The sequence below is a fragment of the Aythya marila genome (assembly GCF_965140915.1).
Source record: "Aythya marila genome assembly, chromosome: 3".
Lineage (NCBI taxonomy): Eukaryota > Metazoa > Chordata > Aves > Anseriformes > Anatidae > Aythya > Aythya marila.
The window spans coordinates 77124917-77148399 of NC_139044.1; the positions used below are offsets into that span (position 1 = coordinate 77124917).

Genomic DNA, 23483 nt, shown 5'->3' on the forward strand with positions numbered 1-23483 from the left:
ACCACATCTGCTGGCTCAGCTCCGTATAAAGACAACGGGGTGCATCCCTATTTCTAGATAAAGCTTAAGGATTTTAAGTCCTGATTGCTACATGCAGGTGACTTATTCTGCAATCTATAAATGTTTAAATTTATGAAAATGGTGTCATTCAGGATATACAGTTTTCTCACTGGCTTGATTGGGTAGTCCTTTTCTTAGCACAGAAGTTATGACACCATCACTCACCACGTTTAATTCTAAACACAACCTCAACAGGTGACTATTAGTGTCACCACATGGCAGGATGCGGAAAGGTGACAGCACCAAGACCATTTGTCCACTGCTGGGCACAGCACAAGATGAAGGAAAGACAATGCACTTCCCCACACCTCTCCTAGCATACACAGCGTCCTGAGCACTGGAGGCTGAGGCTCATCAGAAGCCTCACTGGCCCCATCAGCAATGTGTGTCCCGGTGGGTGAGCAGTGGAGACCTTCTCCCAGTGTGCCCGGCTGGCTGAGGACTCCCTCAACATGTTCGCGTGCCTCAGGTCACCCCATGTTCATGTGTCCCTTCATCAGTCAAGGCTGGGGCGCAGCCTCCAGCTGAAAATGCATGGGGAAGCACTGTCTATGTCCTGCAGTGGGTTTCCCTGTGTTAGTCAGAAAGTGACCAGTGATAGGACCCACAGGAATGGTGTCAAGCTGCGGCAGGAGGGGTTCAGGCTAGACATCAGGAAGAGGTTCTTCACTGAGAGGGATGTTGCACACTGGAACAATCTCCCCAGGGAAGTAGTCACTACACCAAGCCTGTTAGAGTTTAAGAAGCACCTGGACTGTGCACTTAGTCACATGGTCTGAATTTTTCGGTTGACCTGTGTGGTGCCAGGAGTTGGACTCGATGAACCGTGTGGGTCCCCCCCAACTTGGGATATTCTATGATTCTATGATTTGCCAGAGCAAATGCAGGGATGTTTATACTCTCTGAGATGCTGGGGTGGCATGAGCCACGCAGGTTGTGTGTACAGACAGGCAGAAAGCAGAGCATATGCTAAGAGGATAGTAAGGCGGTGAGGCCATGATCACAAGAGACACATAGGAAGAGCACGGTATCAATTTAAAATAAAGGGCCAGTGGGAGCAAAACACTAAGGACTTCTTTAAAGAAATGGGATGCTGAGGATATTTGAGCAATTGCACTCAGCTGGGGGCACGCAGCGAAGGCCTAATAACCACTCATGGACGCTCTGGCAGACCCCTTCCCCTCTCCCCGCCCCCCCCTCCCCCCGCCATCTTGGTTAAGGGCAAGACCTTCGCTCGAGCATGCGGGAGGAGGCCGGTGACGGGCATTTCCGCCCCAGCCCAAGATGTCTGCCACGCCCCCCCCATTCCACCTCCCTCCACGAGTGCGGGGCGGGGCGGGGATGGCGGCGCCCTGCCCTTGGTGGGTCCCCGGTGAGGGTCGTGCAGGCGGCCGGGCTTCGGGGACGGGTGTGTGTGCCCCCGAGGGGCCGGAACCGGAGCCGGAGCGTGTGTTTCCAAGCCAAGGAGGAGTCGGTTTGGGAGAAGGCTGCGCGAGGGTACCGCGGTGCGGTGCGGGTAACGGCTGCCTTCAGGTAACAGCGCACCCGCTGGGGCCCCGTGTGCCTGGCACAGCCTCACAGAACCCCCCCTGAGGCAGGGCGTGTGCTGCCAGCTCTCCGTGAGCTTACTCTGCTCTTAAAAGAGTATTAAAGGAAAGAAATGACTACTGTTCTTCTGTGTATCGCTGTATAAATCTGATACAGAAACAAGTCTTCTGTCAGCCTCTGTAGAGAGGTGGAGCCGCTGCTCAGCTTTGGGTGAGATGCCAGTTTAGCTACGAATGCCCCGTTTGACCAGCAATATGGACAGCTGTTATGGCTTGTCAGTTTTGCTGGCATTCGTGGACCACAGCTAATGTGTAATGGTCCTCTGCCTTCATGAAGTCTTCTTAACGCATGTTTTCACTCCGAGGTCACCTGGAAAGGGATGAGGTCCTTCAAATCGTATAAAACAGGGGGTCCTGGTGGAGGAGAGCAGTACAGTTTACTTGTAGCTCCCCAGGAAATAATTCAGCTTCTTAGGCATTGTTGCAGGCAGTACTCAGTTGGGTGGTCATGGCAAGCCCCCTGGCCAGGTCTCCAGCATCCTTTTAGTCCACCATCCACCTTTGAGTCAGGAGCAGCACACCTTGACTGTAGCACAGGTGAGTAGGTAAGAGGAAGAGGAGATTGGGGGAGGAATTTTGGCAAAGGAAAGGGGATGGAGGAAGAGTAGAAAGTGGCAGAGAAGTTCCTTGTAAGAATCCTTGCCAAGGAAAATGGGTGTGTGATAGAATGGGGAGCCTTGGCCGAGGGTCCATTTGGGAATGCAGGACTCATGCAGGAGTCTTATTTATTTGAAGCCTGTGACTTACAGCCTTATGGTCAGGCTGTTAAGTGATCAGCTGACAGCTGTGGCCAAGAGCAGTTTATTAATCCATGCCTGGTGGGATTGTGACAAATATATCAATAAATAGATATCATGGTGATTTATCATTGTTTTGTTAATGCATTACATTGGGTGTATGCATTATTATTTCAGGATAATACTGAATTTAGGGCTCACTGAGCAAGACTTCACACAGAGGACTCGCTGCTTATACTCTAAGGAGCTTGCTGGCTGCTCATGAGGCTTTTTTTTCATGTTTTAGACATTGTGGTTTGAGACTTTTTTCTTTTATTTAGGGAAAAAAAAGAATCATAAAGAATCATACTGACAGGTGTTATTTGGATGTCTCAGAGACAGAGTGAGGAGAGGATCTTGATTTATACAGTTTGACTGTGTGGCTTTTATTTTATTTGGTAATTTTCAGGATTTCCAATGAACTAGCAAGTCAGGCTGGCTAACTTTAGCCCTTGTTCTTTAATTATTGACTTCCTTTCTTATTTTTGTTTATAGGATTTTGTATGCTAGTTGGGGGAAAGGAGTTAAATCCTTCCCTGTTCCTTCTTTTCCCGTGATGGAGTCTTTTCTGACCAAAGAACACTTCACTGAATGCTTCTGTAGAGTTAGTCAGATTCCAGAAACCACAGCACTGATGGCAAAAATATTGTGTAGGTTTGAATAATATCAAATGTTCAATTAAATCAAGTGAAACCAGACATTTCAATTCCAAAAAAGTTGTGAAAAACAATTTGTCATTCATTACTAAAATGCTAGGGTTGTGAAATCCTGAAAGTCATTAAAATATTTTAAGCTTCTAAAATGTTATTTTTGTGGCTTATTCTATAACTGAAATGTATTTGTGTTCCTCAATGTGTCTTTTAAAAAAGATGTCTGTTACGTATTAGTGGTGTTTACAGGCTCTTGTCTGATGTGGTGGTGTGGTAGTCTCAGTGCAACATGTAAATACGCAGCTAATATGACAAGTATTGAACATTATGATCCATAACAGATACACTGGATAAATGTGAATCTTCTCTTTAAAGAGAACATGGTGAACTTGCCTACAATGTCCTTTTTGTATTGACATCTATCGGAATCTTTTTTTCCTTCACTTCCTCTTTCTCTTTCATGTGTGAATTGTTGTTTTTGTTGTTGTTTGTTTTTTTTTTTGATGGTTTTCCTTTATTTATTTTTCTTTTCTTGAATAACAGTGTCTCCCCTAAATTACCGTCAGGGACCAGAGTTAACTTTCCTCTTACGTTTGTAACGAAGATCAGTTTAAGCTTTGTCTCTTAACCTGCTGCTAAAGCCTTGTCTCCTAACCTAACCTGCTTGGCTCCTCCTAGTGGCGGTACGAGTGCCTGAGAGCACACTGACCTGCAGCAGTTGCTGTTAATGAGAAGCAGGCAGGTGAGCTGAATTGATGTCTATTTTCCTGCCCCTGCACTGCCTCCGAGGGTGTCCCAGCTGTGCAGGGAAGAGATCTGGGTTGACACTCACTCTTTGGTTGAGTTATCTTTCTTGAAATAAATATTCTGCTGTAAGAATGCACTTAAACGCATAACGTTTGTTTGTTTGTTTTTTAATACCCATTGCAGTAAATGTATCTGTGAAGGTTTGTAACTGAATTAAAATCAAGATTTTTTGTACTGAAGTTCATACAGAAGCCTTGACTGGTAGGTTTTACTGACATGATTTGCTCTTAAAGTACATTCATCATGACTCCTGGTTTCATTAGTGATTAAGTTTAAAAGATAAATCTTTCATTTCTTAAGCTGCCTACACTCTTTGTATAAGTTCATAGAACAGACCAAGACTGACAGCATCTATTAGTATTTATTGATTGAGAGCACCATTTAGTACTGTTACTGTTAAGTTATTCTGGTTGAAAACATTGTCTCACAGCTTCTGTGTTCCTAAGTATTTGCAATGTGGTACAAGAACAGCTTAATACAATATCATAAGTCTTTTGACATTTTTAACTAAAAAAGCACACATTGTACTGCCTCAAAAGACACAGTTGCACATGATCCTGAAATACTGACAATTCTTGCAAATATAGCATCTGTGTCTAAAGAGTTGTATAAACAACATTCTCATTTTGGAATTTAGGACGTGTCCCTATTAATGTTTTAGAAGTGTGTGGGATTGTTCTGGTTGTTCAACCTCATTTTCTTTTTCCTACATATGCTTCCCTCCTTTTCATGAACCTTTTGAGAATGTGAGGAGGATGCTAAGTGAAAGGACTTAAGCAGACGTTTTTTCTTTCTAATTCTCACTACTTTTATTCAGTATTCTGTTTTGTTTTAGGTGCCTTTACCTTGTATAGGAAATGTAACCTTGATCCATAGAAGATTGACAAGGTATTAGCAGTTCTTCATCCAGTGCAAGGAAGATGGGACGTAATGGACTCTGCACTTGAATCATTAAATAGGTGTGCTGAATCCTTCTAAAGCTGGTATTTATCAAAACACTGTCTTTTTTTCCTCTCAGTTTGTGGTAGGAGGTTTCTTGTTTTGTTTCCTGTACCACCATCTCTAGCAGTCAATATCTTTGCTTGTTTAGGTACAGTTGGTAAATTCCAGTTTTTCTTTTGATTATGAAAAATTGTTCTGTAATTAAACCATACATCTGTCCATTGCTTCAGGGTCCTGCTCCAAGGGGTTGGATTTATCTGATAATAAAATGTGGTAGGAACTGCCTACATATTGCATCTCCTATGTTGTTCCACTGCATCCATGTTACATAAAGCATTGTCATTTTTTAAAGTGTTGAACTTTAAAGTGTTGACATTCCCAAACGATGTCTTTGGGATCCCAGTACTCACCGAATTAGTAATAATTGCCTCTGTGTTCACAGAATCACAAATTGGGTTGGAAGGGACCTCTGAAGATCATGTAATCCACACCCCCATACTGAGCAGGGTCACCTAAAGCACATTGCACAGGATGGCATCCAGGTGGGTTTTGAATATCTCCAGAGAAGGAGACTCCACAGCCCCTCTGGGCAACCTGTGCCAGTCTCTCTCATGGTAAAGTGTTCTCTGTATATTACTTATGGTCATGTATCTGCTATACTAGTGTCCAGCTGGGAGAGTTTTGTAGTTTGCCATGCTCTTCTATTTCCTGGAAACATCGCTCTGGCAGGGTAGACAATTGAAGAAATAATCTATCTGCTAAGCTGAGGAATGCTACTCTGAAAGTTGGATTTATTAAATCTAGTCACTTTTTTCTAGGACAAGATAAATTTCCCGTTTAGATATGCTTTGCATTCCAAATCTGGAGCAAGTATCTTAGACTTCGTGTTTTTAGATGGCTGCAATGTAGCATGCCCAGAGTGTCTAATGCTTGTTGGAAAATTGTCTGATGTGCACTTGTATTATAAGAATGTGACCTAAGCAGACGCTTAAACCCTTTAATGTAAAAGAAACCCGGAAAACTTAAAATGCCTAACATGTTCTAGTATGACTTGAGGCTTTTCTGAGAGAGGTCTTGGTAGTGACAGCCAAGGAAACAATGTTTTGGGTTGTTTTTTTTTTTTTTTTTTGGTACCTCACAGATGTTCAGGGCATTTGAGTAATTCCTCAAAGAGATGACCTTTAAAGCTAAGTTAACTCAGGGTGCTGACAAGATGACTACCCTGAACTTGTGTAATCTGTTTCTCCAAGTGAAGTATCATCTCTTTCCATCTTCTCAGAATGGACTGCTAATTCATTTACGTTGGCTCTTTGTCTCTAAGCAAAACACAGCTCTTGTAATACAGGAACCTCTTTTAATGAATACTACTGTGATAATTTTAGTTTGTTTTGTTTTCCCTGTTCTCATGGATTGAATTTCTTCCTGCCACCCTTTTCCTTAGCATTGCATTGCAGACTTTAAACAAGCAGGTAGTATGCTGTTTCTTAGATCTAGGTAACTCCCTGAAAGTATTCTTGCACTATATGAGAGGACTTCTTGTTTGTTTGGCATAGCTTTGCTGCTGCTTGTAATATTTTGAGGGAGCACTGCAACTGTTTTGAGAGACTGGATATCATGATGAAAAGTGTTCACTGTACGTGATTTACTAAACCAGCACCCTGATCTTCACTATCATCTCTTTCCAGAGACTGCACGTGGTATAATATGTATTAGACAAGGTCTGTGAAGGGAGGTAATCTTCTTTTATTAGACTATCTTATAATGGGATAAGGTGCCAGGCAAGCTTTAGGTCACACAGTGACCTCAAGAGCTTATGTGCCTAGATGCACATCATGTCTTTTTTCCAGCTATATCAGTTAGCCTAATAAAAGGTATTACATCTCTGTAGGAACATTGCCAGACTCACAGTCATTGTGGTATAAGGCTGCAACAACATGGCAACTGTCATCAAAGCTGACCAATGTGTTATTCTGTGTACTGTTTGCAGTTCCCTTCCTCTGGCTTGTCATTTGCACTTTTTTCAGTTCTAGGGTTTTCTATATTCAAGATGTGATGAAGTCTGCTTTAATCAATGTGATCTTTTCATTAAGTAAATTTGGAAACCAAATTTAATTTGACTGCATTGAAATGGGGACTCTCACTTTGGAATACCTCTGCTATGTTTCATCATCGCTTTGGTGGATGTTTTAATAAATGAGACCCAGGTTAATAACTCTGGGAGCCTAAAGGTCACTCATGCTTTATGTATAAGCATGTATAATTTATCAGTATACTTGTCACACTTGTTTTGCTTTGCTTTAACTTACTGGTGTTCACAAGCAGCAGAATGCTTCATGGGATCACCTTTATTGTTGCCCTTCATTTACTAAGTGAGGGATACTAGAAACTTGTTCATGATGGCTATTTTATGCAGGATGTATTTCCTGCTTGAGATGTGTAACTAAGAGCAGCTTAACTGGTACAGTGCTAGGATGTGTCAAAATAATTATCCCTTAGCTTTCAGTGTTCTCTCTAGATCTTTTCTGTTTTGAGGAAAATATATTTTTCTTCATGGAAGTGAAGTTTTAAATTATCATTTTGAGGACCTCGGTATTATTTACAAAACACTTTCTTTTTCTGTCAATGTTAGGCTGTTGTAAGAGCTACTGAAATATTTCCTTTAAGCTGTCAGGGGAAAAAAAAAGCTTTGGAAGGAAGTTCTTGATACTGAACAGAAACAAATGAGGCATGGCATCAACAGGTCTGAGGCAGTGACTAGCTGGAGCTGCTGAGCAATGCTAAAGGAAAACTAATTTAAAATGGGTGTGATTATGTTCAGCTTCTTTGACATTGGTATCAGCTTGCAGTTGCGTACTGTATGTTTTTATAAGAAATATTCTGTTTTAAATGAATAAGAATATCAATTCTTATATGTATTCCTTGCTTATACCCTTAATGTCCTTCCTCTTCTCATAAATGTGTGTGCATCTTGTATCAGTATGACATCTGTCTAGGCAGCTAAAATGATCAAGTTGAAGCCAGCAGGACTTGTTTGCCATGATGGTTTTTATACTGCTATTCCCTACAGTACATCTGTTCCATTAGCAATATAAAGTTTTGTGCTGGCAGTGTAATGGCTAATGGCTTTCTAGTACATAACTTGATTTTTATATTGACTGTGATCTAATTAGTGAGAAATGACAGAAAAATGCTGCTTATTTTAAGAACGGAAAATATAGCCATAGTGTCCCAAAATGTTTAAATTCTCCCAAGCTTTGTGCTCTTACTGTTTTCTAATAAAAGACACAAGCATTACCCAAGTCTTCTAATGATTTGTCTGAAGAAATAGTCAAATTTTTGTATGCTTTCAACATTACTGAAGTTACTAATGTGACTAATAGAAGATTGGGGAAAGTATTTCAAATTCCTTTAGCTGTGGCCTTCAAATTGTTTTTCTGTATTACTTATGTATCACTTCTTATGGCACATCAAAAATAGATTTTGGTCAGACTTGGTAGATTATTCTTACCTTCACTGGACATCAGTACTAATACTCTTCTTCATAACATTTTCAAGTTAATTTTTGTTTTTGAAAGCTAGAACATCTTTAATCTTATGAAAGAAGAATTTAACACAGTTGGTGCCACATCATGGTTCTGAGATTTTGTTCTATAATTTGTGAGATTTTTGTTCTATAATTACTGACAATAACTCTAGCATGTTACTGGTCTTGATTGTGAAAGGAGATGTAGGAAGGATCATAGAATCACAGAATGGTTTGGGTTGGAAGGGACCTTAAAGACCATCCAGTTCCAGACCCCCTGCCACCAGACCAGGTTACCCAAAGCCCTATCCAGCCTGGGCTTGAATACTTCCAGGGATGGGGCATCCACAGTTTCTCTGGGAAACCTGTGCCCGTGCCTCACTATTTCTTCCTAATATCTAATCTAATCTCCCCTCTTTTAGTTTAAAGCCATTCCCCCTTGTCCTATCACTACACCCCACTGACAGAGTCCCTCCCCAGCTTTCCTGTAGGCCTCCTTTAGGCACTGAAAGGCTGCTATAAGGTCTCTGTGGGAGCGAAAAACTATTGCTACTCCTGTTTTCACTTCTAATAAAGAGGATGTTGTTCACCAGTACCGGAATATGCTTTTTAAAAAAAAAAAAAAAATCTTTAAACATCTGATGTTTTATTTTTAGTTTGGACCTGAACTAACTGTTTGGGTTTGGGCAAAATGGGTATCAAAGAGGAAAAATAAAGAAAATGAAATGGGTATGATAGCTATAAACTTTAAATTATACCAGTGCAAGCAAATAACATATCCTCTCTAATGAAGTCTAGGTATGTGTACCAAGAAAGGGAAGAAGATAACAAAATTAGGAGTTCTGCTGTGAAAATCCTTGCACTCAAAGGAAAGGGAGGTTGCTATTATTCTTTGTTATAATACATAGCTTTGGGTAGGTGCTGATCTCTTCTTGTGTGCATGGGCTGTAGTTCAATGGTGTTGTGGTTTTTTTTACCATCAGAAAGTAAAGGCAGATCTTGGTAAGCTAAAATATCAATTTTAGTAGAAAATTGATCAGTAGAAAAATTAAGCTGCTACAAGTAGCTGTGGTTCTTCTAAACCTGACATTTATTGCATTTTTGAATATTAATATTTATGTCACTCCTTGTAATGCTTTGTTGCCTGACTTGTGAGAAAAGCTGGCATTGTAGATGCTTTCAGTGATCTATTCTGGCTTCCAGATAGCCTAGGAGAGGTTGCAGTCAGCAGTATGCTCAAGAGCTACTTGCAGTGAGCCAGGGTAAACCATTAACTTTTACTCATAGTTCTTCTCTAGAGCAACTGGTGTAGTTCAGCGCATACTGTTTTGGCTGGAGCTGCAATCAGTCTATCCTTGAAATCATAGCTTAGGTAAGATGTTATGTAGCATGATAATGAGCACAGTAGTTAATTAGTCAGTACTGCTCAGCACTTCCCAAGGGAACTCTCTCGATGCGCTTAGACTTTTCATTTTCCCTTGAGCTCTCATTCTCACTAGTTTTTACCTTGGTAATCATCACCACTTGTTATAGTCTTAAAACAATACTGCTGTAGATAATGAAACTCCTAGTGTGTTTGTTTTTCGTATTACCAATGTGAGATATCAATCTTACATGCAAACAGCAAGGAATGTATGCAGCTGACAAGTCTGTAATAACTTCTGGGACTTCACCGTAAGAGTGCTCTTGTCCTGTTGTGCATAGTACGGAGTTGCAGTTTTGAGGTATTCTTAACATTTAAAAATAATAATAATAATTGATTACATGGATCGTATTTGTCATGTTCTGTTGTATTTTTTTGGATCAAATAAACTGAAAAAAATGTTTTTCATGGCATTCTCAAATTGTCTTGTTTGACAGTAACTGTTACTACCTACATAGTCACTTTAAATTGATGGTCCTAAGAAGTCTGTTTATTTTCTAAGCATTCAAATTAATATCTCAAGAAACAATTTTTATTTCTATTTTTTACAGTGAGAGCAATTAATCAGAGGAGTGACTTCCCCAGGGATGTGATAAAATCCCTGTCACCAGAGGCTTTCAAGACAGGACTGGACAGGGTTCTGGATAATACCATCTAAGTTCCTGTTTAGCCTGAAAAGTTGGTCTAAATGATTATTCAAGGTCCATTCTGACCTGGGCTATTTTATGACTCATTTATCATTTAGCATTGAAATGGCATTTCTCAAGACAAAACTTCTAAGTATTAGAAAAATAGTAGTCACACTACACTATTAGCACAGTAATGTTAACACGCAGAGATGGTGCAGTTGGCTTTTTTTTTAGAGTTCTTTGGAGAATATTCACTTCCTGAAATACGGAGTTACATTAAGTATTTAATGCTACTATTTAATGCTTTACCTGACATACTGAGGAAGAATGCTGCATAAATTGGGTTTAATCTTTTATGTAATAGGTGCATGGGGCAATAATTTAGCAATCAAGGATAGAATGTACTTAAAAGAAAACTTGATTTTGATATTCTTGGGATTTCTACCTGGAATCATTCGGTTGTTTACTGAATTTTAAAGTGTTAGATCTGTTTTCTGGATTAATTTGTATAGTTTTACTTATTGAAAACTCATAGCACAATTAAAATGTATTGATGAAAATGAGGTTTGGAGCTTTCAGTGAAAGGCTGATGAAAGGAGTTTCTGAGGGGCTGTAGAAAAATAGTGTCTTGATATAAGAGTAGAAAAATACCTCGGTGGCCTCGTAGCTCTAGTCATCAGAGGACCACATTCTTTTCAGTAACAGAAATTAAGCTATTGTCTTCTGCTCAAGCTATTGATAGTTCGCATGCAAATATTCCCAAACAATTGCTAAACAGTTCAGGACAAAAATTGATTTAATTGTAGGGATTATGATCAAAAGTCAAAAAAAAAATTTCTTTTGAATTGGAATTCTCATAAATCACATGTATTGAATTTCTGAATCTGAAAATACAGTATTTGAAGACCTATTCTTAGTCCTTATTAATGCTAATCATTTTTGATGTTGACCAACAAGTTTTTATCAATGACTGAAGTACAAAATCCTCATGTACTGTGTAATATTTACAATGAGAGCAAGCAAACTACAGATCCATCCATTATGCTGTCATGTTAGCAATATAGAGGCAAGGGCATGTTAGAGCTTATTATTTATTGCCATTACGTATCCTCATTTCCCTGATTGTGCCTGTAGCAGTCTCTTCCTCACATTATTTGAATAACCGAAAATAACTTGGATATTTCTTGTGTAATAAATCAAATAATGTTGAACAAGTTGCGGAGTTGCTTCATGTTATGTTTTTTTTCCAGGCTTTGGAATAATCACTGTGATGGGACAGGAAGCAGAAACAAACGTGAAGCTGGAGGCAGGGACCTTGAAGGAGATCATTGAAGACTTTGAGCAGACACGTTTCAGACATGGGAGAGGATGGCTGAAGAGTAAGAACAGTGGGCCCAACTTTATGGGGAGAACAGTACCAAAACTCTTAGACCTGTCTTAAGCAAGGAAAACTGATCTGTGGGAGTTGAGTATTGTTGGTGTCTGTCACAAGACACCTTTGAAGCAAGCAAATCAAACTAATATTCTTCACTTTTACCTGTTTGCTTTCTCTTGTGACTGAAGTTGTTCTGGTTCATGGCAGTTGGCTCAGCATGTTCTATCTCATGGTCATAACTAGTTTGCAGTAGCTGTTTTTGAACTAAAAAATGCGGGTAGGAGTATGTGTTGGGAAGGGTTAGCATGTTTGAATGTGGTAAAACAGGGATATGAAGTCTTGAAAAAGCATACATGCCCTTCCTTGTGTGGCTTACTCTGCTCTTGAAATAAGATAAGTAGAGCTTCTAGGAAAAAGGGATACATGAGAGGGCTGGGAAACAGTGCCCCTTTTTGAGGGGAATAAAGATGAGAAAAGGAATCCCTTTTCTTTCTATGGAGACTTCTTCCTTATGGACCTGATGCTTCTCAGGGTGTTCCTTTCACTTGGCAAGTTAGGAGTTGAGAAGTGAGGTGGTAGGTGGCTCAGCACCCTTAGTGACTGTAACTTCCCTCCTCAGAAGGAAGGGGTAAGAATTTTTTTTTGGGGGGGGGAGAAGGAAGCTCAAAGGTTGAGATAAGGACAGGGAGGTCACTCACCAATTACTGTCATAGGCTAAACAAAACCAACGTAAGGGAGATGAATATAATTTATTGCCTATCGCTAGCAGACTAGAGCACTGATATTTAAAGCTAACTAAAAATGCATTTGCCCTACCATCCACCCTGAAGCTGGCTCTGATCATCAGGTGGAGCTGGCTCTGATCTGACATAGGGCAGCTTTTGGGTTCTGCTCACAGAGGCCACCCCTGCAGCCTCCACCCTGCTACCAAAACATTGCCACATAAACCCAGTACAAACACAGAGACACACATTCAACTGTTTGCTGTTGAATGTAAGTGGAGTTCTGCCATGTGTAAAAGGAGTAATAGCTTGGGTTCAGTGTTGGTCTGAGGTGGAAATGTTCTTTCTATTTCAGCACCTTTTCTGGCTAGAGGGAAAATGCTAATTCTTAGTGCAGCTCCTCTGTTGCATTAGGAACAAGTGTTTCATGGCTAGTTATGTTTTTAAAATGGAATTTAAATAGTACATAGCACATGGGTGTACCAGAATGAACATACTCTGTGGACTCTGAAACTTCTGTTTGAGTTGCTCATGGGATGTATCTTCTGGAACAAAGGCAGACACTGTCGTCATTTGCTGCTTTGAGTCAATGTCCAAATAGTCCATTAGAATTTGAGGCCTGTCAGGTAAAATTTAAGCAACCTAAACCACAGGCCTTTCTGTTTTAAGCTTACCTTTCCATAATATAAGTCATAAATGAAGACACTCTTAAGAATGTTTTTGCTGATGTCAGGTCACCTCACAGGCTAAGCTGCAGAATGGTGATTTACTGAAGCTTTTTAATATGGGTTAAATCCATTGCATTTCCTTCACTGTTTTCTGTTGGGCTAGAGGGAGAGCTGTTGAGCAAATGTGTCCTGTTTTTATTCTGTGCTTCAGCTACTTTGCTACAAAGGAGAAGTCTAAACTCTTTGTTTTGACACCAAGAAAACAGAAGGAAAAGCTTTGGAAAACATAGTTCTTACCTTCACGTATATACTTCTGTAATTGGAGTTGGTTACCCTAATAATATGAGTGAGCACTTCAGCAAGGCTGAGACTGAGAAGTCTGCTGTTAGTCCTGAAAATTTCAGACTGTGAGCAATTACATGATTTTACATCTCTGCTGCAGGTATGAGAAGCTACAACCATTTTGTAAACTGGAAGTGAAAATTAGAACAGGTTAAGATTTGCCCAAGGGTGTGGTGTCATTAGATGATGAGTCCTTCACCCAGTGCTATGTTACTGTCCATTCTGTGGCAGTTCGAAGTGTTTTCTTTTGCCAGAAAGATTTACTTCCTCTAAGACACTTCAGCCTTCTTGCTGGTCAAATTATTAACTGACACATTCTAAGAAATAATCCAGTTGTGATTGCTATCTTCAGTTTGAAAGCACGAAAAAAAGATTTTGTTGAATATTCACTGTGTGCACACACTATTCTCTTACACGAGTGGCATTTGTAGTTTCCAAAATGTCAAAGTTACTTGAGCATTTCCCGAGTTGAAATTACTTTTTGTGATAGGATTTCACTTACAAGAAAATACTTCATGGAAGAGCTCCCTTTTGTTTGCTGCTTTTCTCACACCACTTGAAAGAGAACATATTAACACTACTATGCAGATGCACAGAGGCTAAAACAGAACTTACTGCATAGGAAGATACTAAGACTGTGGTGCAAGACAAGTCAGTCTTTTAAGTCATGGTCTGTGTACAAGCCAAAATTTGTTTTACCAGTGGTATTACAACTGTTTTCTGGCATGGCTAGTAACTTTGGTCACAAGGAAAACTCATTAGCTAGATATGTTATCCTAAGGTTTGTGTAAAATGAAAACTAAAAGTCCCCTTTTTTTTTTAGTAGATCTGAACTTTTGCCATCTTTAGCTTTGTTTTATTGGAACATTTCTAAATAATGCCATTAGCTGTTGTACAGCATATGGTGTGTTAATACTTTCTTTTTATTTTTAGTTTGCCAGAACTACACGTTCCTCCTTACAACATCAGCTGGCTTTCCTCGTTCACATTCCTTGCAGTCCATCTGTCTATAAATGTTTTCAGGAGTACGTAGAATGATGATGTTATGCTACTGATGTGTTAAGTCATTAACAATAAAAAACAAACATTTTGTGATGTTTTTAGCCCAAGTGCATTCCACCACTGTGTCCAAAATAAGTAACTTTCAATTTTTAGCTAAAATCTTAATGGAAGCTTTTAATGTAAAGTGAGCATTTGTCGTATACATTGAAAGCATTTCTAAGAGCAAATCTGAAATTTTCTCCTGTGGAATGCCTAATGTTTTGTGGAGAGAAAATACCAAAAGATTTTTTGAGATTAGGGCAGGAAGTGCAGAAGTCCTCTCCAATTTAGGGAGAATCTGAGTTTGTGTTCTGTTTTGTTTTTACAAGTCACTGTGAAATGACAGAGCCTAGAAAATGATGTATGCCTGTTTTAACTTACTAGCTGAATTATGTCTATATTTTGAGAGGTCGGTGGCTTTGTGTATAATCCTGGACCAAAATGAAGCTATTATTGTGGGAGGTCATGGAATAAAGCAGTTCATGTTCAGGAAGCAGCGGAGGCTTTCCTTGCTTTACCTCGGTGGTTACTGATCTAAAAATATTAACAAATGTAGAGGTATCTGTAGTTCTGTCTATATCCATCATTGGTGAGGCCACACCTGGAAGACTCTGTCCAGATCTGGGCCCCCCAGTCCTTGAGAGATGTGGACATACTGGAGAGAGTCTAGTGTAGGGCCACCAAGATAATGAAGGGCCTGGAGCACCTCTCCTGTGAGAAGAGGCTGTGAAAGCTGGGACTGTTCAGCCTGGACAAGGCTGATATTAATGTCTATAAATATCTCAAGGGAGGGTGCAAAGAGGACAGAGCCATGCTATTTTCAGTGGTGCCCAGTGCCAGGACAAGAAGCAACGGGCACAAACTGGACCACACGAGGTTCCAGCTGAACATCAGGAAGCACTTCTTTGCTGTGCAAGTGACACAGCACTGGCACAGGCTGTCCAGAGAGGTTGTGGAGCCTCCATCCTTTGGAGGTCTTCAGAAGTTGGCAGGACATGATCCTGGGCAACCTGCTCAACCTTGCTTGAGGAAAGCTGGGGAGGGGGTGCAGAACAGATGACCTCTGGAGCTTGTAGTGTAGATCCTTGTGCCTAACTGATCCTTCATTCATGTATGCAGCAACAATTTATTTCTTAAAAAAAGAGCTTTTCTGTTGTCAGTATGTAGCATGCTTCGTTTAATAATACTGTTGTTAACTTGGCAGACAACACTTACTTATACATATAATTTAAAAAAAAAAAATCTTGTGTAAACAATTGACTCATAGTGGTATCTCTGTAGTCTTTACCAGTTCCAGATTACTATCTGAATAGTAGACCAGCATACACCCATAATCTTCTATGTGGCAATACTTCTGCAGTTAATCTGTGTTTTCTAAGTCAGTATTCTTCTCAGGGTAGAAAAGTTTTTGAGGTTAGAATTCTGTGCTGCATTTGTCAGTATTGACAGCCTTAAACTTGTAAATGGGTATTTTGTTCTCATCAACGCCTGCTGAAGGATGAGCAGAAACTACCTTATCACTAGCACAAACTTAGATGCCATCAAGAAAGAAGAAATAGGCAGTACCAACGCTGCTTCTAAATGGATCTGGATTACCACAGCAGGTGTTAGTCAGAACCCTTCCATGCTCAAATGAGTACTGTATATGGGTTTAGATCTTCTTTGGTAGAATGCTCAGGAAAGTAAGTCTTAAATATCTGTGAATAACATGTCATTCTGGCATATCCATATTGAAGATTGGTTAATCCACTATTTTTTTTTTTGTAAAAACATGTGTCTTACTCCCTTTTATACACCTTTCCTCTGTAATGCAGCCTTTTCTTCAAACCTTCATGGTAGTCAATAAACACAGCACTGCCAAGCTTATGTGAGTTATCTCAAATAGCCATTTAAAAGATTAGGGTCTAATTAAAATCCCACCAGTTCTATGCTATAGGGAGCAGGGTGACTCAAAATGCCTGTGTCATATGTCTTTAACCTCTCCAGCTGTCCTGTTAGTGACCATGAGTCACAAGCTGGAGTTCTACCACTATCAGTCACTAAATCTGGAAGGTTAAACTGGTAGGGTAACTGATTTAGCAACTTAGGGGTAGGATGTGGACTAGTGCATTACTGAGGTGACAGCAGCCTTTCTGCAGTACTGCCTCATTTCTCAGAGAAGGGAGAGTCTCGTTGTCCTTTGTTTTTTCTCTACACAGACTGTGAAAGCAATATTTTCTCGGAGAACTGAGCTGACTGTTGGCTGATAGTGTTTTAAAAAAAGTTCATGGGAATTTCTCAGGCTGGTTCTTTGTGTGAGCATTTTGTACGCTTCCTATGCAAAAACAGTAAATGAGCACCTTCCCCTAAATGCCAGAGCTTATAGCACCTGACACAGGAGGAGGATAATTAGTCTACAGTCCCCCTGAGTCTGGAAGAAGGTAGGTGGCTGGTCCAGTCAGGAAGGTCAGATGTATAATAAGTGAAATTGTTCCACTTCTGTGAAGGGGTAGTGTTTATTTGGTAGATGATCGTGGTGCCCACCTACAGAACATTTTAGCAGACTGTGCCAAATCTGCTGTAAAAGCTCTTGAGAACTCTTGCCTTGAAGGAGCTGATGGGACAGGTCCACTTTCTGCCAGCTTTGTTTCCAAAACCAAACTACTATGGGATTGCAGCCATTTGACCAGCTCTCTCTCTGGTTCAGGGCTGTTCTGTAGTGTTTCATATTGGAATTATTTTTTTTAATGTAACAGAACATGTCTTTACCAGGGACCTCATATTTGTCCTTGTATTTGTTTGTTGTTTTGTGTTCTTTTTCCCATTGAACCTATGGTCAGCTTCTTGTTTCATCCCTTGTCAACTTTTCTAAGTTTTACTTGGACTTTTCTGTTTAAGACAGTTCCTGATCTTTGCTATACCTGATCTAGGTACTTCCACATGTGTCACAATGAAACAGATCTTTCCCTGAGGGAGGTAGAGATTATCCTTTTGATTTAAAAAAAATCTCCTTATGCTCTTCAATGCTTTCACAGAATGTTTAGAGTGGAGCACAACTCCACCCATAGATTATTAAAATGGGTTTCACAATATGGAACAGGGGTGGGGAGGATCTTCTGGGTCATGTTTGACCTGCTCCATTGAGGCCTGGGGATCCTTACAGTTCAGTGAAGATGTATACAGCATATACATAAACTGCATTCATGTGTTCAATCCTGATGTTTCTACACGAGATGCTGGTTTTGGTACTGCTGTCCAGTAGATAAGTAGAACACCTCTTGTCACAATGAGGTTAAAAAAGACTTTGCAGAACTAGTCCTTCTGTACAAACTGCAGTTAGAGCCTGTATGTCTTTTTATTTTTTGTGGCCTTTCTTGCCTTTGAATGTTTGAAAGGAGAGCTCTGCACTTAGTGGTCACCTAGAGACAGTGTACACAATACAAGGGAGTGATTTTTCTCTTGAATTTCAAGCTATGACAACTTGGTTTAGTTATAGTTATAAACAGCTATTAAGTGTCAGGTTAGATTAACTTTTTCCTTTTCCTGGAGAAAATCCACAGATCTAACAGCAAGCTTTGATAAATTGAAAACAAAATATCAATAGACTTGACCTCTTGCAATGTTACATCTGTAGGCACAGGGGAAAAAAAAAAAAGCATTTCTCTATTTCATTGCTGGTTACCTTGGCTGCATTTGAGAGCATTTGTGTTTTGGTTTGGTTTTAAGCATTGCGTAGTGTTAAAACTATTACACAAACAATGTTTTCATTTTACTTCCATGCTAACTCCTACAGGCTTCAATAGAAATGCATACAAGAAGCAGGATTTAGTCCTAGCTTTACAACATTCTTATTGTCCTTTTAAACCTACAGCTTTTACAACAGTAGCCAGGAGGTTTTCAACTGTTTCAGAAGATTTCTGAAGCTAGCAGGATTTGGAGTACTGCACTGAATAGTTGTAAAAAGAAATTGGTCTGTATAATCAAGTTATGAGGTCAGGGTGAGAATAAAACAAACTGCAATAAAAATGTACAGGCTCATTAACTAAGAAAGTGTATCTTGACAAACCAAGCTTTTGGAGAGTTAAGGGAAGTTAGCAAGCTAAAAGAATAGAAAATCTTGGAGGGTAAATGCTCTCTGAAGAGTTGATTTATGGAATTGGGTGAATCTCTTAAACTAATCTCCTTTTCTGGCCTCAAAACAGATTCAACTTCACTGGAAATGCTCAGAGGAGAGGCATGCCTCTCTTCACCAGATAGGCATGTAAGACATTGAGTAAGGCAGCACACCAGTGGCATTTTAAGATTGGGCAAAGGTGTATGCTATAGAAAGTAGTCTTAATGTTTTCTGCAACTTAAGGTGTTTTCTAACACTAGTGTGGCAGAGTTGCTGTGTGTTTTATCGTTATTTTATTAATTATTGTTTGGTTTTTAATGTTGGAAAAAATCTGTCTAAAATGGTCAAAGTGTTTTCTCCATGCCTGAACCTATGCATTGTGTTATCGCGCATAAACCTGTGTTATCAGGTTTACATTCTTTTTCTAGAATATATACATCCAATATAGAGTGTGTCATCAGACATAATAGTAAGAAACTGAACTTCTAGTAAGAAAGAAGAAACTGAACATCTAGTAAGAAACTGAACTTCTGCCTGTTACTTATTTACATTAAGAGATTTCTTCTAACCTAAGCCTATGTTGTTTCTAACACCTCTGTCTCTTGTTGACACACAGTGTTTTCATGCTTATCTTCATTGATCAGAAAAATATTAAGCACCTGGAAAATCACTTAACCTAGCCTTCATATTATGACTTAAAGCATAAACTAAGAGGGGGGGAAAAATAAGTCTAGCTTTTTTTTGTAGTCTGACAAGGTATAATTTGCCTTACCTCATGCTTCCTTAGCTGCTCACTTTCACTCCTGGACCTTTCTCTTGGTTGGGATAATGAAACTGCTTTTGCATCTGAATTATCTGAACTGTGTTACAGAACTGATACAGGTTAAAAATTTATTCCCTTCCCCAAGGTGTTTAAGGAATTTAAGGAATTGATCGTTTATATTTTGTATTCCAGTTTGTCTTGATCTAGTAGTTATCACAGCATACTGTAGGAGATGGTACACTGGAGATGGTGGAAGGGACTGAATACCATGGCACTGTTGAAGGGATAGAGAGGACAAAATGCCTATCAGACCTAATCTGACCTACAGTCTTCTGTGTCCTGAGGTGGTTCAGTGTAATCTTCATATATTTTTGAAGGAGCAGCACCTAGCTCAAGAGAACTAGAAAACAGCTGTTTCTGAAGAGGAACATGGAGAAATGTTTGTGTTTTGTTTTGTTTCCCTAGAGGTATGGGGGAAGATGACTATGTTTATGGGCCTCTTTAGTAATATAACTAGTAAACTTGCAAGTGGAATGCCCTTGTCATCTGTGTGTATGTGACTGGCTTGTTTGTTTTCTTATTTTATGAATGAAAAATCTGTACTTCAAAAAAAAAAAATTGTCACAAATACAGAGCACTACATCCTGAGATTTGTTCCTCAGCAATGAGTGGAGAACCTTAATAATCAATAGGGAAATTAATGAAATCTCAATCTGTTTCTAAAGTCCCTAAAGAAGGTAGGTGACTGAGACCTGATTGCATCTCCTATCTAGAGGCAGGGATAGGAGGAAGTGATGTGTTGCTGAGACTCCATTAAAGTTTCAGGATAAGGCACCAAATGTGCAAACCACAGACAGCATCTGCCAAAACTGTGAAGTCAAGATTCTCTGTGTGTATTTAGTTCTTACATCTGCAAGATATAGAAAACTAATGGTTGCTGCCTTGTCCTGTTTTTTAACATATAATCTCAACATGATAGCCAATTTGGGAGCAAGAAGAATATACGGCCTAGCAAGAAAACACGTTGATAGCAAATCCAAAATAACTTGATTATATTTTACTAACTAAACAAAGACGATTACAGCTGCAGTTGCAGCATAGCTGGCATTTCAGTTTGATTTGAACAGCGGTGTGTGGTTGCTTAAGCTGTAGTTTTAACCAAACTGGAAAGGACATAGTAGAATCCTGTGGAAACTGCAGCAAGTCATTACTTTCTCTAGTGTCTCTTACAATACTAGTATTTGGGTCGTGTTCTTGGACATCAAGTAATTTTTTTCCCTTAAAATTACAGAAATTTGAACAATGAAAAACAGTGGATTAGACACAGATGCAGAAGATTACTGTTCTACCTGTTCAGATTCAGGTAAATCAGACTGAGATTAACCAGTTTGGTTTGTTATATTTTCAGTCTGGGGGGGGGTTCTCAGTTTAAACAGGCTGAAGAGGGTTGTTTGATAGCCATCAGCAGGGTGAGGTGGGAATGATAAACAACAGACTCCACAATCACAGAACAGGTGGTTGTTGTGCGTTCAGATCATCTCTGAATGACCTTTAAGAGGTGGACTAATTTAATATCACTTATTCCTGAGAATAAATTTAATTTTATAACTTAATTAGAACACATATTTTTACATGTCAAATATGTGGTTAAAATTGCTTGTTGATACTTCGTGAAGAGTTTCTATTCACTTTGTGCTTTTGGTAAGAGGAAAAACCAAATGGAAGGGATGTTCTTTGAAAGCTTCCAAAAGCTTCAATAAAGATGAATTTTGCAGAAAGCCCTGAAGATCTGATAATCTGGCCTGATATTGGAACTTGTTCTTACAATGGCTTAAGAACTGGCTTTAGGTTCATATTTTTGGTCTCATTTTCAAACTTTCTTTAATGGCGTCAAGCATTTTAAGACTGGATGTTGTTTTTTAAAGAAACTGATTGCATTTAATTGGTTGCTGTCTTAGCTTGTTTAAAACATCTTTTCCCAGTGTGCAACATTTCCTTGTAATAAAATCAAAATAGTCTTTTAAGGTGCATTGAACAGTATCATAGAGTTTAGAAGTTCGTGTCTAATTGGGAAAGGCCTGAAACAAGTATTCCTTATACCTAAGCAAATAAAAAAAAAAAAGCGATATAATTCCTGTGCCAAGCAAATAAATAAAAAAAAAAAGATATAATTCCTGTGCCATTTTCATAGCAAGATATCTTGAAGGGTTAGTAATAAATATGAATGGGAGTATGAAATTTCCTTTTTTTTTTAAAAAAAAAAAAAAAGCCATCAATCGTGAATGGAAATAGATTTCATACTTAGGTATCATAATTTTAAAACTTACTACCATTCTTTATTTTGTCATTGACCACAAGGTACCCTGTGTGCTGACGGTGCCATCTGCTTTTCTTGCAGATTTTGTGGAGAAGGAAAATGAATTGGTTGGTTATTCAAAAAAAATAAACACTACTTGAATCAGATGGACAGCATGAAACAGAGGATATTCATTTTAGAAGAATAACTGCTTCAGAAGCTCTCTGAAATTTTGTCTACCTTGTCTACTCTAACCAGTTGCATTATGAAGACAAATTTCAAAAGCTGCCCCAAGTTCAAGGAGGATTAACTCAAAGCTAGGCCTTTTGGGGACACTTTTAAGGAGATGCTAATATGTGCAGTGTTTGGACTCCCAGGAGAACACTCTTTAGTTAATTAAATGGCATAATATACTTTTTCCTTTTTTTAAGGGGGAAGGCTTGGATCAAATTTGGCTGTGAAGTGCTACGCGCAGCATTTGATACTACGGGCATTCCAGGACAGTTAACTTGTGTGTAACGTATTTGTTCCAGGGGCAACATATGTGCAAGCTCAGTGACTGCTTTGTCTTTTGCCTTCACAGTGATCAATATAGGCAAATCAATAAAGATAAGTGGATCTGAAACGTGTCATAGTATGCCTGAGAGTTACAGGACCACTGCGTCTGTCTCTGTTACCTTATCATAGCAACAACCTTCAAATGCTTCGTACTGCAGTCAGGATAAATAATGGTCACAAAAAGAAGAGAGCACTACCTTGAAATCTGTCACCTTACCTTTGACTCCCTTGTCATTTTCAGTTGCTTGTTTTGCATCATGCTGTTTGTCTTAAGGAAAATCCGTAGGCTGGTATCCCTTGGGGAGTTGACTTAGGCTTTACTTGGAGTCTGACATAACAGGAATTTATAAAGACTGCACTTCAGACTCAAAAGAGCCATAGCAACAGCCTGTGAGAAAAGCTTGGCTGTTGACCCTTGCTGTGTATTCCACTGCGGTGAAAGAACAGAATTAAGAGGAGATAGATGAAGTTCATAATAGAAAAGCATTGTTACATGAGGGCTGTTCCTTGTGACCTCTCTTTGTAAGAATATCTGTAAGTAAGCTATAGCACAGAGTCCATTTCAAATAACTTACCTTAAACCACATCAAAACAGGGCTGTCTGTGGCCTAAGCTCATATAAGGGAGAATGGGACTACTATGTGGCTAGCGTGCTGCTCTGCCAGAAGTGGGAGAGATTAGTGGTGGTGTGATTCTAAGCATATGTGATGTCAAAGTAAATAGGTAATGATATGAATAGATGCCTAGCTTTGTTCTGTTGGCTTCCTGCCCAGATTTGCAATGCTGCTACTTACATAGCTTCTGTGAAAGATGTAAGAGAGGTGTCTGTGCAACTGTCCCTGTTGGCAGTGCACTCTCAGTCCCCAAAGCACAAGGTCTTAGGTTGGAACATGGAAGTTCTAAGTCCTCCATAGGACTTTGGGCCCTAGGGAGGGGACATGAGGCTGGGGAGGAATAGCAAAATATCCTGTCTGCTGATACCTGAGGGATATGGGAAGAATTAAAGGATAATGGGAGGAATTTTTTTTCAGAACTCCCAAATTTTCACAATACCTGTAGAGTTTTGAAGTGTTCAAATGCTTCTTCTGGTGAAGCGAAGGTGGGAATAGTATTGTGGAAGATTTAATTAGCTTGAGCTGTCTCAGAATGGATAATTACCGTATTTCTGCAAGATGAATGGAGGAAAATTTTACTTCAAGGTGGAAAAA

General features: G+C 39.4%; 1 long non-coding RNA gene across 3 annotated transcripts; it reads left to right on the forward strand.

The window, feature by feature from the left end:
* The first annotated feature begins 1375 nt into the window (after window positions 1–1375).
* Window positions 1376–22421, forward strand: LOC309876958. 3 transcript variants are annotated; one of them, XR_014317294.1, is made up of 7 exons: window positions 1376–1593; window positions 3772–3835; window positions 4736–4859; window positions 5285–5384; window positions 11668–11796; window positions 20713–20784; window positions 21820–22421. It is a non-coding gene; the product is annotated as an uncharacterized lncRNA (long non-coding RNA). The 3 variants fall into 3 exon arrangements; XR_014317295.1 differs by lacking the exon at window positions 3772–3835 and having other exon boundaries at window positions 21820–22419; XR_014317296.1 differs by lacking the exons at window positions 1376–1593; window positions 3772–3835 and adding an exon at window positions 4082–4101.
* Window positions 22422–23483: the final 1062 nt, after the last annotated feature.